At 45.4% G+C, this 16,719-nt stretch overlaps 1 long non-coding RNA gene across 1 annotated transcript; it reads left to right on the forward strand.

The window, feature by feature from the left end:
• The first annotated feature begins 5,277 nt into the window (after positions 1-5,277).
• Positions 5,278-16,353, forward strand: LOC137525824 (uncharacterized). Its single transcript, XR_011023021.1, has 3 exons — positions 5,278-5,376; positions 7,701-7,892; positions 15,759-16,353. It is a non-coding gene; the product is annotated as an uncharacterized lncRNA (long non-coding RNA).
• The last annotated feature ends 366 nt before the right edge of the window (positions 16,354-16,719 follow it).

Raw genomic sequence — 16,719 nt, forward strand, 5'->3', positions numbered from 1 at the left:
TGTTGAGGGTGTGGCTAGGGGTGTGGCCTGTGTCCCACTTTCTAATTTTAAAATGTTGGGAGGTATGAATTAAATTGCTGTGATTTTGAAATGAGAAGGGAAAATGAAGACATCTATTTGTCTAAACAGGCTTGCTGATCATTTTGTTTCAGTACCAAGCAGAAATATACATATATTGAAATTAATAGTCTGCTTCAGAATTCAAATGCGCTGCGCTGCAGATCCCATTCATTATAATGAATGGGATCTGCGCTGCGATTACCAAAAATGCGTGCAGCACGCGATAGTGCAATTGCGCTGCCTTGCAGCGCATATGATGGGAACGGCAGAAGGGCTGTCTAAGCCCTTCTACCGTTCTTGCGCGTCGCACACGATACGCGCTGCCAAAATGCGCATGCCAGCGTGTATAGTCTGAACGAGGCCTAAGAGGTGAAGTGGTTGAACTCATAAAAGTTGCAGTTTACATGTGTTGTATTTCTGCCATTTCAGCATGTATGCTGTACACCCTAGGTTCTCAACATGCGGTACGCGTACCCCAGGGGGTACTTCTGATGCTTCCAGGGGGTACTCGGGCTTGATACACTTAACCAAGAATAACCAATTTAGAGTTTTAGAAAATTATAAATCTTATTTAAACAACACCAAATTAGTATTTTAGCTACTTAAAGGGACTCCGAGCAGTGCAGAAACTATGGAAAGATGCATATCATTTTAAAGCTCTCTTTCTCCTCTTTTCAATGATATATAAACCGCCACCCTACGCCTTTTAGTTTTCGCTAGTTTCGCGATTGAAATTGCCGCTACCGCAATTTCAATCGCGAAAATAAAGAAAACTAAAAGGCGTAGAGCGGCGATTTAGGTGTCGCCAGAAAGAGAGCTTTAAAATGATATCAATCTTTCCATAGTTACTTGTATTACACAGGACGACACTTTCCCCAGTGTCAGCAGCTCCAGACTAACCAGCAAGCTCATGGTGACCCAGAACTCATTGGGGTGTGTAAGGGACTACAATGGTCCTAAAAGCCCCCTTACTAAGATGTTAAGAAAAACAAAAATTTGCTTTCCTAAAACAGAAAGAATTTGCGATAATTCAGGTTGGAGTGAGCTCGAGATGTCTCCCAGAGCACCACTGCTGAATATATGCAAATTAACCATTGTACCCTTAGAAGCTAAACACACCTCCAGAACCGCTGGAATGCAATGATGTGTCAGCTTGTTAAATTGTACAATCCGAAACAGTCTGTATGCATGTTGGATTATTATGGCTCTGTACAATTTAACAAGCTGACACATCATTGCATTCCAGCGGTTCTGGAGGTGTGTTTAGCTTCTAAGGGTACAATGGTTAATTTGCATATATTCAGCAGTGGTGCTCTGGGAGATATCTCGAGCTCACTCCAACCTGAATTATCGCAAATTCTTTCTGTTTTAGGAAAGCAAATTTTTGTTTTTCAGCAGCTCCATTCAGCAGAAAAAGTCGGCCTGTGTAATACAAGTAACTATGGAAAGATGGATATCATTTTAAAGCTCTCTTTCTCCTCTTTCTGGCAACACCTAAATCGTTGCCCTACGCCTTTTAGTTTTCTTTATTTTTGCGATTGAAATCGCGGCCGCGGCAATTTCAATCGCGAAAATAGCGAAAACTAAAAGGCGTAGGGCAGCGGTTTATATATCATCGGAAAGAGGAGAAAGAGAGCTTTAAAATGATAAGCATCTTTCCATAGTTTCTGCACTGCTCGGAGTCCCTTTAAAAGCAATAGTAAATACTTGGAAGTTGTTTAGAACCATTATCATGCACTACGATTCAATATATATTTGTTAAGGGGTACTTGTCATAATGGTTACTATGCTAGGGGGTACTTGGTGAGTACAAGGGTTTTAAAGGGGGTACATACCAATAAAATGTTGAGAAACACTGCTGTACACCATCCACAATACATTTGGTGACATCTATATATATAAAAATCGGATGTATCTATGTATGTGCCGCGATCACTCGAAAACGGCTTGACCGATTTGAACGAAACTTGGTATACAGATCCCTATCTACCTGGGATGATATGTTCTGGGGGTCTCGCGGCCCCCCTGCACACGTGGGCGGAGCTACAAACAGCAAATCAGATTTCACCCATTCAAGTCAATGGAAAAAATGTAAAAGGCTGTCATTCTCACAGTAATCAAGCCAGAGTCCCCACACTTGGCACAGTTGGTCACTTGGTGACCGAGGTTACGAATCCAGGAAAAGTGGGTGGAGCATAAAACAGCCAATCAAATTTCAGCCATTCATTTTAAATGGGAAAATAAAAACTGCAGCCATTCTTAGACTGTTAATCGCAGGGCTCTCAAACTTGCCACAGTTGGTCACTGGGTGAATGCGATTAAGATTCAAGAAAGTAGGTGGAGCCTACAACAGCCAATCAAAATTCACCTATAGATTTTCAAGGGGAATATTTAAACTGCTGCCATTTTTACACTGTTAATGGCAGAGGCTTCAAACTTGCTACAGTTGGTCAATGGGTGATTGGGGTCCAAATGCACTAAAGGGGCGGGGCCACCTACAGCCAATCAGATTTCCTTGGTGGATAAACTGCTTCCATTCACACATTTTTGATGCCAGGAACCTGAAAGCTCACAAACTTGGTCATTGAGTGACTGTGTGTCAAGGTTACAAAAATTGGGCGGAGCTAAAAACAAATTTCACTGGAAAATATAAACTGCAGCCATTCTTACACTGTTAATGGCAGGGCTCTCAAACTTTGCACAGTTGGTCACTGGGTGAATGAGATTAAGATTTTGGAAAGTGGGTGGAGCCTAAAACAGCCAATAAAAAATCACCTTTTGCTTTTCAAAGGGAATATTTAAGCTGCTACCATTCTTATACTGTTAATAGCAGATGCCTCAAACCTGATACAGTCAGTCATTGGGTGATTAGGGTTCAAATTCAGAAAGGGGCGGAGCCACAAACGGCCATATTTGTTTCTTTTTCAATGGGAATATACAAATTATCGATACCAAGGACCCCAAACCTGATAAACTTGATAACTGAGTGACTGTATGTCAAGGTTAGAAAAAGTGGGCAGTGCCAACAACTACATTTTTAACATGGCAGGGTTCCCAAACTTTACATAATTAGCCACTGAGTGACTGGGATGAATATTCAGAAATGTGGGTGGAGCCTACAACAGCCAATCAAAATGTACCTATTGATTTTGAAGGGGAATATTCACATTGCTACCATTCTTACACTGTTAATGGCAGAGGCCTCCAACCTGATACAGTTGGTCATTGGGTGACTGGGGTCCAAATTCACTAAAGGGGTGGAGCCACAAACAGCCAATCAGATTTGTTAGATTGATTTCAGCCGTTCTGTTATTGGCAGGGTTCTCAAACGTGACACAGTTGGCCACTGGGTGACTGGGACTAATATTCAGGAAAGTGGGTGGAGCCTACAGCAGCCAATCAAAATTCACCTTTTGATTTTCAAGGGGAATATTTACATTGCTGCCATTCATACACTCTTAATGGCAGAGGCCTCAAATCTGGTACAGTCAGTCACTGGGAGACTGGGGTTTATATTCTGAAGGGAGCGGGCCAAAAACAGCCAATTAGATTTGTTTAATTTCAATGGTAAAATGCAACTTATTTATGCCAAGGACCCCAAAGCTCATAAACTGTCACTGTTAATAGCAGATACTTCCAACGTGCTACAGTTGATCATTGGGTGACTGGAGTTCAAATGCTGGAGAGGGGTGAAGCCACAAACAGCCAATCTGTTTCATTTCATGGGAATATACAAATTATTGATGCCAAGGACCCCAAAGCTCACAAACTTGGTCATTGAGCGTTTGTGCATTAGGGTTAGAAAGTGGGCAGAGCCAACACCTGTCAAATACATACACGGGAAACGCCGGGTCATCAGTGGGTGGAGACAAATACAAATTTCCCTGGGAAAATGTAAACTGCAGCCATTCTTACACTGTTAATGGTAGGGTTCTCAAACTTCGCACAGTTGGTCACTGTGTGACTGAGATTAATATTCAGGAAAGTGGGTGGAGCCTACAAAAGTGAATCAAACTTCACCTATTGCTTTTCTAAGGGAATTTTTAATTGCTACCATTCTTGTACCTTCATGGCACAGGCCTCAAACCTGGTACAGTTGGTCATTGGGTGACTGGGGTTAACATTCAGAAAAGGGTGTGGAGCCACAAACAGTCAATCAGATGCAAATTATTGATACCAAAGACCGCAAAGCTCACAAACTTGGTCATTAAGTAATTGTGTGTTAGGACTAGAAAAAATGGGCAGAGCCAACACCAGCCAAATACATACCCGGGCAACGCTGGGCAATCAGCTAGTTGAAGATAAAGTAGTTGCAGATCTCGGCTGTGGCTGTGGGGTGCTGAGTATTGGGGCAGCCGTGCTGGGCGCTGGGTAAGTATGTTTATATATTCTTACTATAGCACATATTTATCTTACTTGTGCTACATCGGTATTGGCCATGTGACTCCTGGTATTAACTTCCTGCCTGCTTTCAGAACTGGTGGATTGTGGCATGTCGTTAATTAACCCCTTCGGGACCAGGCAGCACCTTAAGGAAAACCTGTAACGAGCAAAAGCTCCCCTGGGGGGTACTCATCTCGGGTGGAGGAAGCCTCCGGATCCTATTGAGGCTTCCCCCCGTCCTGCTGTGTCCCACGGCAGCAGCGAAAAAGCTCTGGGAATGGCGGGAATGTAAATATTTACCTTCCCGGCTCCAGCGCAGGCGCTTTATTGGCTCTCCGCTCGGAGATAGGTGGAAATAGCCGATCGCTGTCGGGCCGCTCTAATGCGCAGGCGCAAGTCTCCTGCACCTGCGTAGAAGAGCGGACTCGAAAGAGATCAGCTATTTTCGCCTATCTCCATGCTGAAAGAAGCAACAGGGCCCCCGCTGGAGCCTGGGAAGGTAAATATAGCAAGCCTTGTCAGGCTTGTCGAGCACAGATTGCGGGACGCTTCGGGGGAGCCAGCTCTGGATTGCTTGCAGCTACAGGGGAGGGGGAAGCCTCATTAGGACCCTGAGGCTTCCCCCTCCCGAGGTGAGTGCCCCCGAGGGGAACTCTTTTTTTTATTACAGAATCTCTTTTAGGACCAGAGCTGTCCTTTCCATGTTTTACCATGTGATCACTGTGATTGGCTCACTGTAAACATGAGGATGGCTCCTGGGATACGGAGCTCTGCTGTCACTGTGACAGTTAAGCTAGGCTGCAGCGTCACCAGATCAGCAATAGTGATGGGAATGGCTTGAGTGTGCGGCGTGGGATAGCTGAAATATACGCTCTGTCAGGCATAAGCGGACACAAACAGGGCATAGATTTCAACTGGTGATGTGCGGAAGAGGTTAGTGCTGCAGGACACCTCAACCATTCTACTGTGTGGTGTGTGTGTGTGTTCATTCTTCTATTAGCAGAATCACAATAAACTGTATGAAAAATTTCCAAGGTTTTATGCACATTTGCCCCTGGAATTGGAGTCAGATGATTTTTGTACTGACTCCCAAGCCCTGTGCCCAACATATATTGCTTGACTAACACAAGAGCACATGACCTTGTAATTTGCCCCTGAAGAAGCATTGGTTGTTCGTGTGAAATGAGCATCAGGTTGAAATTACCAAGAGTCTGTATGCCTGCAATATTAATATATATGTTACAGCCAGATGCTGAAGTTTGGGATCTGGCCAGGCAATACATGAAGTGGCTGACTGATGCGGCCAATGCAAGACAAACTAACTCCTTTTAGACTTTGGCCAGCCAGGACACGACCTGACAAGAGCCGGCCGCCCAAGTCCCAAAGAAAGGCTTTTGTGGAGTGTGGTGGCTGAGCAAATAGCCAAGTTCAGTGGAGGTGTCTGCATTCCCCGGCTCCTCCCACTGCACCCTTTTACCTGTGTCCAGGGAAGAAATATACAGAGCAGCCCATTCAACAGCCTGTACTCTCTCCCTCCCTGCTGTGTGCATGTGGCCTCTGGCTTTTATTGCAGTCTGTATCACCGGTATTCGCTATGGGTAGGGCAGTGAATACAGACAGGCTGCAATAAAAGGCAAACAAAACATGCACACAGCAGTGATGGAGAGTACAGGCCCACTGGACAGGCTGCTCTGTATATTTCCTCCCTGCAGACAGGTGAGAGAACGCAGGGGGAGGAGCCAGGGGATGCAGATCCTGCCGCTGAAACTTGTGCTGTTCGCCTTGGCCTGCCGGGTGCTGTCATTTTACATTCTGCAGGCCAAAGTCCAAATAATTCAGTTAACACAGTTTCTTGGCATATTGTCCAGCCAGACCAGACTTCAGGTTTTGGCCATAACATATACAATAGTTCTGAAAGCTATGTCAGACACACAGTGAATCACAGGAAAAGGATGTTGGGATCATGAGTGGAATTTCACTAACCAGCAACTCCTGCCTTCATGTACCACAGGTTGTGCCTGGGGTTTGATGTAGATGAAGATGCTTTGGAGATAGTTAGAAGCAATGTGGAGGAATTTGAGCTCACAAACATCGACTTGGTCCAGTGTGATGTAAGGAAACAAATATGTCAGCTTCCATATCACTCTCACTTCAGTGGTCCTTTAATGCATTGCATTGAGTTACGTCACACTGCGTCCCATTTGCCAAATGGTATGCAAAGTGATGCAACTCAATGCAACTAAGTGGGAATCCAGCCTAAAAGGAAATAAATATGGCAAATTCTCAGGGCCGGCGCTACCATAGAAGCAAAGGAGGCAGCTACCCCAGGGCCCCAGAGCTTGTAGGGGCCCCCAGTGGCTACAAGAGGAAAAAACATTTTTTTAAATCGACCTTATAGTTTTTGAGAAAATCGATTTTAAAGTTTCAAAGGAAAAAAAATACACATTTAAAAAACAACCGACTTTAATGGTTAATATCAAATCCACCTTAAATTCTAGAAACCCTAAATTTGCAGGATATGTTAAGGAGATCATTGGGAATAAGTGGAAAAAAACAATTTTTCAAAAAGACCTTATATTTTTTGAGAAAATCGATTTTAAAGTTTCAAAGGAAAAAAGTATACTTTTAAATAAGGTAAATGTCACTTTTAGTACCTAACGGTAGTGTAATTTTACATGTATCAAAAGAAAGAGCAATACATTTCCTGAGGGGGTTTCCAGGGGGTCCATACGCAGCCGCAGCGCTTTGGCCAGGGATCGCTATACAGCCGCAATATGGCATCCCTGGCATTTTTTTTCCTATTTTCCCAATTTTTTTTTTTATGTTTAGAGTGTGGGAATTTTTTTTTTAAATTATGTGGGGTCCCCCCTCCTGAAAATGTTTAACCCCTTGTCCCCCATGCAGGCTGGGGTAGCCAGAATGTGGAGCTCCGACCGATTGGGGCTTCAAACCCTGACTATACCAGCTGCAAAAAAGGTCCCTTAATGCCAATTTTTGCTCCGGGGTATCTGTTGGGGGGGCCCCCCAGGTTTATTTTGCCCTGGGGCCCCATTGTTGCTTAAACCGGCCCTGCAAATTCTATATGTCTCTCACCTTGGGTTCCTTTTAAAAGATGTGTAAAGTGTTGATAAAACAGCAGAGTTCTTCCAACAGCTGCTGATAAATAGTATCTGATTGGATAGTATATTGAGACGTTTGTTATTTTTATACCCTGATTTTCTTACTAGGCTGCAGTGTAACTATTTCCCTCATTGCAGAGTACACCCAGGACGCACGATGCAAGCTGCCGCTAGACCAGAGACCCTGCAGGACATACATAATAAAATGGTATTATGACAAACAGGCCAACTCCTGTGCCCAGTTCTGGTATGGAGGATGCAGTAGGAATGGCAACCGCTTTGATAGTGAAGATGAATGTAAGAAGTCTTGTGTTTACCCCTTAGAGGGAGGTAAGTTGTTTTCTGTGAAATCTTTTAAAAATCCAGTATGTGCTTTCATTTAGTGGCTTATCACTCTTAGGGCTGGGAGCCACTAGACACACTCTGACAGCAAAGCACTATGCCAGCGTATCCCTATGGGGGTGGTCACACTAACAGCATTGCCATTGCGGAGTGATTGCTGCTTGCAGCAGTTTGGGAGTGACTCCGGAGCATCAGTGGCTACAGTAGCCACATAGCGATCGCTCCAGGAAATCGCGGGGCAAAGCTGGCGGCTCGTTTAGCCAATGCTGAGCGCTTTTCTGCTACTGAAAAATGGAGTTTATCAGAAAACTGTATGACATCGCTTTCCACCATTTTGTTGCATTTTGAGCCCCTAGGGGACACAGAACCGTAAATGCAGCCAACGCTACACACAGCATCTCAGCAAACTCAACCGACCACCACGCCGACAATCGCCAGTAAACACATTGAGATGAACGCTGCTGCCATTCATCTCAATGTGGTACACGGTTGATGCCGGCGGTAAAAGTCATGCACAGCCACCGGCAGCCGCCCGGCTGCACCGGCCCTAACTTGTGATGTGTTGTTTCCTATTAAAGCAGGTATGTCCGTTACCCCTTGCAGCCCAATAGCTCCTTTTTATGGATGGCAGCTTCCTTTTCACTGGCGTAGCTAAGGAACTGTGGGCCCCAGTGCACGTTTTACATTGGGGGCCCCCAAGCATGCTATACATCCCAATTGATACAGTGCACCAAAACCAATCAAGGACAACTACAGTGTCAGAGGTGCAAGAAGGGGATGGGAAGCAGTGTGTTACTGATTGCTGCTATTCAAAGCATCTATAGAAGTGATTTACTGTATTACAAGCACAGGACCAATAAAGAGCTAATACTGTGCTTGAGAGTGGGCCCCATGGGGCCCCTCTAGCCCAAGAGCCCCGATGTGGTCGCTTCCTCTGCACCCCCTATTGCTACGCCCCTGTTCCTTTTTCATGTGCTGCAGCCCCCCCCCCCCCCCTTATCCATACAGCCTGGATCTATCACATTCAGCTCCCACCTTACTATACTATGCACAGCAGTCTCTCCCTGTGATCACTTCCCCATTCCATGTGCAGCCTCTATGTGTCAATCTTACCATTTAACCATTTATGGCGCGTGGACGTAAGCTTCATGTCCGCAGCAGCAGCAGCTAGAGCAGCAGGGATGCGTAGTCACGTCCCTGCAAGTTGGGGGGTTTGCAGGCGAACGTGCGGGCAGATGCCTGTGATTGCGCTGTTCCCGGGAGCAGGGGGAGGTTGGCTGCAGGGGACAAAAGTGCAAATCCGTACATTACAGCCAAGAATAAACACTGTTTGACGCTGACGCTGATTTCCACCGCTTTCCACCGCCCGATCATTAAATTTATGAATGGGACCAATGTTCCACAGAGTCCCGAGCGTAGCGTAAATGAGAGATTACTTATCCGGCTCTCCGCATTCCACTGACGAGATCTCCCTTCAGTCGGGGGCACCTCTAGCTACCTAATACTGAGGGTACCTCTGGCTACCTAATGCTAAGGGACACCTGTAGCTACCTATGCCAGGCAAGGGAAGTAAAGGAGGAGTGACAACTGGGGCAGCCAGCGCACTTGTGGTGCAGTTTGGTGGGGTTTGTAGGTTCATGGAGGGTGAAGTCTAGTGTGTCCGGACATCTGTGCCTACAGGCTCCAGTGATGTAAATGTAACCTGACTGTGTTAGTGCGCATGAACGCAAGGCCTGTACAGCTCAATAGGCAGCTTTGTGTCACAGTGGATTGCCTTATCCTAACATGCAGTCTACAATAGGTTTCTGCTTAACTCATGTGACCACAATCGTGTTACCAGTCATCAGGTTGTGAATATTGCATGTGTTCTAATGGGTCCTGCATTACGTGCATGTGCCGCAACACACACCGTGTAAACGAGGCCTTATGAGTGAAAGCTGAGAATAAGTATATTTTTTTCCATTCATTTCTATCGTTTCCCATTACAATGCATACAAAATACAATCTCTCTCTACCCCCCTCCCTCTCTCTCCCCATCTTCCCCTCTCTTTCTTACTATACACCTCTCTCTCCCCCCGCCCCCACTCTCTCTCTCTCTCTCTACCCCCCCCCCCCCCACTCTCTCTCTCTCTCTCTCTCTCTCTACCCCCCCCCCCCCCACTCTCTCTCTCTCTCTCTCTTTACCCCCCCCCCCCCACTCTCTCTCTCCCCCCCCCCTCACTCTCTCTCTCTCTCTCTACTCCTCTAATGGAAGTGCTTGCCATTAGAGTTGTTGGCAAACCGTTCGCCAGCGAATCTCTATGGGTTGCTACTACTTCCAGGTCGCTATGACCCGTAGTAGTACAGCTGGGCGGGCGGTGCGCGACTTTGATCGCGCGCCTGTTGCCGGTACTCTGTGCATGTGCGTGATGTCACTCATGACGTCACGCACACATGTAGAGAGTGCCCAGCAACAAATGTGCGAACAAGGACGCGCACTGCTGGCCCAGCGCAGCTGTACTATTCTGGGTCATAGTGACCCGGATGTAGCACAGGGTGAGGGGTTCGCCGGCGAACGGTTCGGGAACCGTTCGCCAACATCTTTACTTGCCATTAGATATGGCAATGTGATACCAATTTTTCTGGCCTGCTGGCAAATTTAGGCTTCTTTTCCACAAGCAGCTGAGGGTGGTGAATTCACTGCCTGGCAGCTGCTTCTGTCCCCCGACCAGGCGCTTGCTAGCACTCAGCATGGGTGGTGGAAAGGCAGCCCCCCCATGTAGTTGCATCTGAACGTGATTGCCCCCCTCAGATGCTACATGAGATTGTTGATCGCCGCCAGGTAATGCCACCACATGCTAAACACACATGATGCGCGTGTTACTGAACACTGCCATTAGACTGTGTGTAACTGCAGCCACACAGCACCTGTGGCTGGCAGATGGGTGACTGAACTGCTCAGCAAACTAGTACTTCAGCCATCCATGGAAAGGAGGCCTCACTGCAGCTTTTTGGGCCTATTCAATGGATTCGCTTCCCAGCTGCATATAAGTTGCATTTGGTTTGCATGCAAAGTAGAAAACGTTGCATCTTGTTTATCATCTCTTGTTCCCATGCATTGTTTATAGTGCAGGCTCAGTACAGCTGTCTGTCAGTTATAATGAGCCTGCACTATACCTGAGGCATATTAGCATTTCCACAACCACAAAACATGTGTCTGACCCCAGACACCATACTGTAGAGCAGTGCAGGGAGGCATTTAAAGTCAGAGAACATGCAGCTTTTATTATGGACAGTCTAAAATCAAATAGCCAAATATGAAATATATCTTAGATTCTGCCGTTATGCTCTGAACACTGTTGCTCATAAGTGCTGTGTTAGCTTACATATAAAAGGGGCATCCGGTAAGATAGGGGTGAAGAAATCTCAATAGTGAATATTTGAGAACTATTATTCTGCTATTCCCAATACTAGAATATCTGTAATTATACCAATATTCTGCTATCCCTCACTGTAACTCTGTTCTCACATAAACTGTCCCCTATCTACTCTTAATAGTAACTCCCCCATATGCCAAACACTAACCCCCCCCCCTTACCATTGGCGATAAACCTGCGCCTAAAGTGTCCGCCCTCCCCATGTCATAGGAGCTAAATTACCCAAACACCCCTCTCCTGGCGTTCAGCTATAATACAGCTAAATGCCTTAATAATGCTAATTATGATCCCCCGGTGCCTAAATGACATCCCCCACCCCTGGCACTAAGTTCTATTATAGCTGAGATTTTTTTGCTTTTGAACAAAAATAAGACTGTGGGATTCCATGAAAATCCTATTTAGGATTAGTAAAGTGGTGATTTTTGGTGGTTACCAGAAGGGTTGATCACACCCAGTAGCTACGAGTACATAACTACTCCGAATCAAAAGTTAAGTAGATCGGGCTGCTCGTGGCCGGGGGGCAGGTTAACTTACCCAATGTGTCCACCTCAGACAGTGCGCACCAACAACTTGCAACCACCGTCAGAACCTGCAGGAGCTAACCGTTCTTGCTCTGTGTTAAACCGCATTCAGGATTACAAAAGGCTAAACAAAACACTGGTGGAGGCGTCTGGTAATATTATTGGAAAAATGTGATTTATTTGTTCAAGCACGTAAAAGGACAACGCAGAAGATCCACACTGGTTTTAGACTGTTACATTATTAGAACTTAGATATACTGGGCCCCTCCATCAGTGCTCTATTTAGGATTAGGGCTACAGATGCAGTTATTCATGTATAGAGTTGGGCCGAACCTCCGATTTTAGGTTCGCGAACTTCCGCGGAAGGTTCGGTTCGCGTTAAAGTTCGCGAACCGCAATAGACTTCAATGGGGATGCGAACTTTGAAAGAAAAAAATTTATGCTGGCCACAAAAGTGATGGAAAAGATGTTTCAAGGGGTCTAACACCTGGAGGGGGGCATGGCGGAGTGGGATACACGCCAAAAGTCCCCGGGAAAAATCTGGATTTGACGCAAAGCAGCGTTTTAAGGGCAGAAATCATATTGAATGCTAAATGACAGGCCTAAAGTGCTTTAAAACATCTTGCATGTGTATACATCAATCAGGTAGTATAATTAAGGTACTGCTTCAGACTGACACACCAAACTGTTCACTGAACAGAACAGGTATGCAGTGGCGGGTTCACTGAACAGAACAGGTATGCAGTGGCGGGTTCACTGAACAGAACAGGTATACAGTGAGGGGTTCACTGAACAGAACAGGTATGCAGTGGCGGGTTCACTGAACAGAACAGGTATACAGTGGCAGGTTCACTGAACAGAACAGGTATGCAGTGGCGGGTTCACTGAACAGAACAGGTATACAGTGGCGGGTTCACTGAACAGAACATGTATGCAGTGGCGGGTTCACTGAACAGAACAGGTATACAGTGGCGGGTTCACTGAACAGAACAGGTATGCAGTGGCGGGTTCACTGAACAGTACAGGTATGCAGTGGTGGGTTCACAGTACAGGTATGCAGTGGTGGGTTCACAGAACAGGTATGCAGTGGTGGGTTCACAGTACAGGTATGCAGTGGTGGGTTCACAGAACAGGTATGCAGTGGTGGGTTCACTGAACAGGTATGCAGTGGTGGGTTCACAGTACAGGTATGCAGTGGCAGGTTCACTGAACAGGTATGCAGTGGTGAGTTCACAGTACAGGTATGCAGTGGTGGGTTCACAGAACAGGTATGCAGTGGTGGGTTCACAGTACAGGTATGCAGTGGTGGGTTCACAGAACAGGTATGCAGTGGTGGGTTCACAGTACAGGTATGCAGTGGTGGGTTCACAGAACAGGTATGCAGCCAGGGACAAGCTAAGCCTAACTAATCTTTCCCTATGAGAGAGTATGCAGCAGCTCGCCCTACTCTCACTAATGCAGGCACACGAGTGACCGTAATGGTCGCCGCTGCCTGCCTTTTAGTAGGGGGGGAGTGGCTCCAGGGGCTAGTGTAGCCAAATTGGCTACACTGGGCCTGCTGACTGTGATGTAGAGGGTCAAAGTTGACCCTCATGGTGCATTATGTGGCGAATCGAACTTCCGCAAAAGTTCGCCTGCGGGACGCGAACGCGAACCACGGAAGTTCGCATGGAACCGTTCGCAGGCGAACCGTTCGGCCCAACTCTATTCATGTATTCAGTTTATTTTCACTTCAGATTTGCTTCAATAAAGCCTACAGATTCCACTGGAGTTAAGAAACTAGAAGAATAAAGGTGTCTTTGCATTATCTTGTGTTTCCTAGGTCTGTGTTCAGGCCATTTATTTTTGCATCCCAGAAGGAGCAGCTGGTGGGAAGGCATGAGCTATTAAAGAGGCATGAAAATGCTCTGAGTTCTAAGGAAACATCGCAGGAAAATCTAACACAGCACCATCTGATATTCTTAGTAGAAAAAATGGATTTGAAATACCATTCATTGGGACTGGGGCTGAGGAGGCGTAGGGAGGGGGGGGGGAACCTTGTTCCCATAACTGGGTAACCGCAATAGTAAGATTATGACATAGACATCAGGAATGGGCCTAAATAGAACTGTATAACCTGTACTGAAATGTGTGGAACCAAGGTGTCTCTCTCTCTCTCTCTCCAGTTAGAGAAAAGAGTTTTCATTTCCTGCTACATTTGTGCTGGAGAAGTAGTTGTACATAGCGTTGATCATCTATGAGTATGTAGCTACTCGTAATCAAAATTTAAATGAGTGGGCTGCTCACGGCCAAGGGGGGGTTAACTTACCCAATGTATCCACCTTAGACGATGCGCTCCATTCGCGTCCCGCGTCACTTCCATACTTCCTTCTTCCAGGTTAAATAAGGAAGCATGGGAGTGACGTGGGACGCGATTCGTCTAAGGCACATACATTGGGTAAGTAAACCTCCCCTTGGCCGCGGGAAGCCTGATCTAATTTAAATTTCGATTCTGACTAGCTACGGAAGGTCCCCACAGAGTACGATGCATAGTGCAGCTTCACCATCATTCAGTGGCTCCTCATATCCTATTTAGTGATCTTGCTAAGAGCAGAAAGGAGAAATAGTGAAGAGGCACAATATAAGTAATTGGGCCATATGCAATTCACTTTTGCACCTGAGTTTTCTCCTAGGAGAAAAATGTCATCTTTGATTTAAAATAACTTTTTAGCACTTTGCAATGAAAATAAGTATCAATAAGTTGGTACAAAGTACTATCAAAATTATTTTGAGTATTTTATTGCTTACTGGTGGTTTAACCAGTTCGGCCTATCTGGACGAGCTTCCTCGTCCAGATAGGCACTGGTGCTGCCGCCGGCTCGTGCGCGCGATCGGGCGCGCCCCCGCGCGCGCTCCCGCTGCCCGCCGCTAGCCCCCCGATCAGTGAATGGGAATATAATTCCCATTCACCGATCTAACTTCCCCGCAGAAATACCGACGCTTTCTCTCCAGAGAGCGCGGTATTTCTGCCCCCAGGAAACAACTCCTCAGCATTTTAGTTCCTAGATGCGAGCTGGTTCGCATCTAGGAATTTTTGCACTGTGGCCATCTTGTGGCCAAATAGTAAACTGCACCCACATACATTTTTGATAAAAAAAAAACATTATTTTACATTTAAAATTAGCAGTTTCCCTCCCACACCAAAAATTACCCACATACACTTTTTTTATTTAAAAAAAAAAAAAACAACAATTAAAAAAAAAAAAAAAACAACATAAATAGTTACCCAAGGGTCTGAACTTTTTAAATATGCATGTCAAGAGAATATGTTATTATATTATTTAAAATTATAAGCTTATAAATAGGGATGGACGCAAATTGAAAAAATGCACCTTTATTTCTAAATGAAATATCGGCACCATAAATTGTGATAGGGACATCGTTTAAATGGTATAATAAGCGGGACAGATGGGCAAATAAAATACATGCGTTTTAATTACGGTAGCGTATATTAATTTCAAACTATAATGGCCAAAAACTGAGAAATAATGAATTTCTTCCGTTTTTTTCTTATTCTTCCTGTTAAAATGCATTTACAGTAAAGTGGCTCTTAGCAAAATGTATCACCCACAGAAAGCCTAATTGGTGGCGGAAAAAACGAGCTATAGATCAATTCATTGTGATAAGTAGCAATAAAGTTATAGGCGAATGAATGGGAGGTGAACGTTGCTCGAATGCATGAGATTTTCGGACCGCGGCGCTGAACCGGTTAAAAGGCATTTTAATGACAAGTTTTAAAATATCATCTAGGAGAAAACTTAGATGAAAAAGTGAATTGCATATGGCCCAATGGGTGATCTGTTCCCATTCTTGCACCTCTGTCAGTCTGAATTTGGAAACTTGTGATCATCAACTGAGTTTTTGTGTTTCATTTACAGGCAAGTGAGTTGGTAAGGAAAATTAAACATTTGGAAAAACAAAAGCTTGAAGAGGAAGAATTATTACTGATGAAAGGAATTAATGACACATCTCCATTGTCTTCACTGTTTTCCAGCTTTGTGGAGGAGGAAATGAAGATCTATGAGTAACATACATTATTCCCATTGCATAGTGTCACTTTGCAGAGTTACACTAGAGCTCTTGTGTGAAGCCGGGTTATAAAACCTTACTGAAAATGTTACTACTAAGAACTAATTTCAAAAGCATATGCCGAGTAACGTTCTCTGTTGGAAAAAAAAAGTACAATAAATGTCCCTATGTGGGCCGTGAGGTCCAGTAAGCCACACACATCATCTTCCTTCTGGTTTGTACCATCACTACTAGTGGCTGGATAGTGTAATGGTTAAGGGCTCTGCCTCTGACACAGGAGACCTGGGTTCAAATCTCAGCTCTGCCTGTTCAGTAAGCCAGCACCTATTCAGTAGGAGACCTTGGGCAAGTCTCCCTAACACTGCTACTGCCTATAGAGCGCGTCCTAGTGGCTGCAGCTCTGGCTCTTTGAATCCACCAGGAGAAAAGCGCGATATAAATGTTCTGTGTTTGTTTGTTGTTGTTGTTTGTTTGGTTTGTTTGTACTAGAACAGCCAATAAACAACCCTGCTTCTATTAAAGTGCTATTTATTTTTCTCTTTCAAGTGTGTGTGTGTGTGTGTGTGTGTGTGTGTGTGTGTGTGTGTGTGTTTGTGTGTGTGTTTGTGTGTGTGTGTGTGTGTGTGTTTGTTTGTGTGTGTGTGTGTGTGTTTGTGTGTGTGTTTGTGTGTGTGTGTGTGTGTGTGTGTGTTTGTGTGTGTGTGTGTGTGTGTGGGGGGGTGTGCGTTTGTGTGTGGGTGTGTGGGTGTGTGTGGGTGTGTGTGTGTGTGTTTGTGTGTGTGGGTGTGTGGGTGTCGAGGTGTGGGTGTG

The sequence above is a fragment of the Hyperolius riggenbachi genome, chromosome 7, assembly GCF_040937935.1.
Source record: "Hyperolius riggenbachi isolate aHypRig1 chromosome 7, aHypRig1.pri, whole genome shotgun sequence".
Classification (NCBI taxonomy): domain Eukaryota; kingdom Metazoa; phylum Chordata; class Amphibia; order Anura; family Hyperoliidae; genus Hyperolius; species Hyperolius riggenbachi.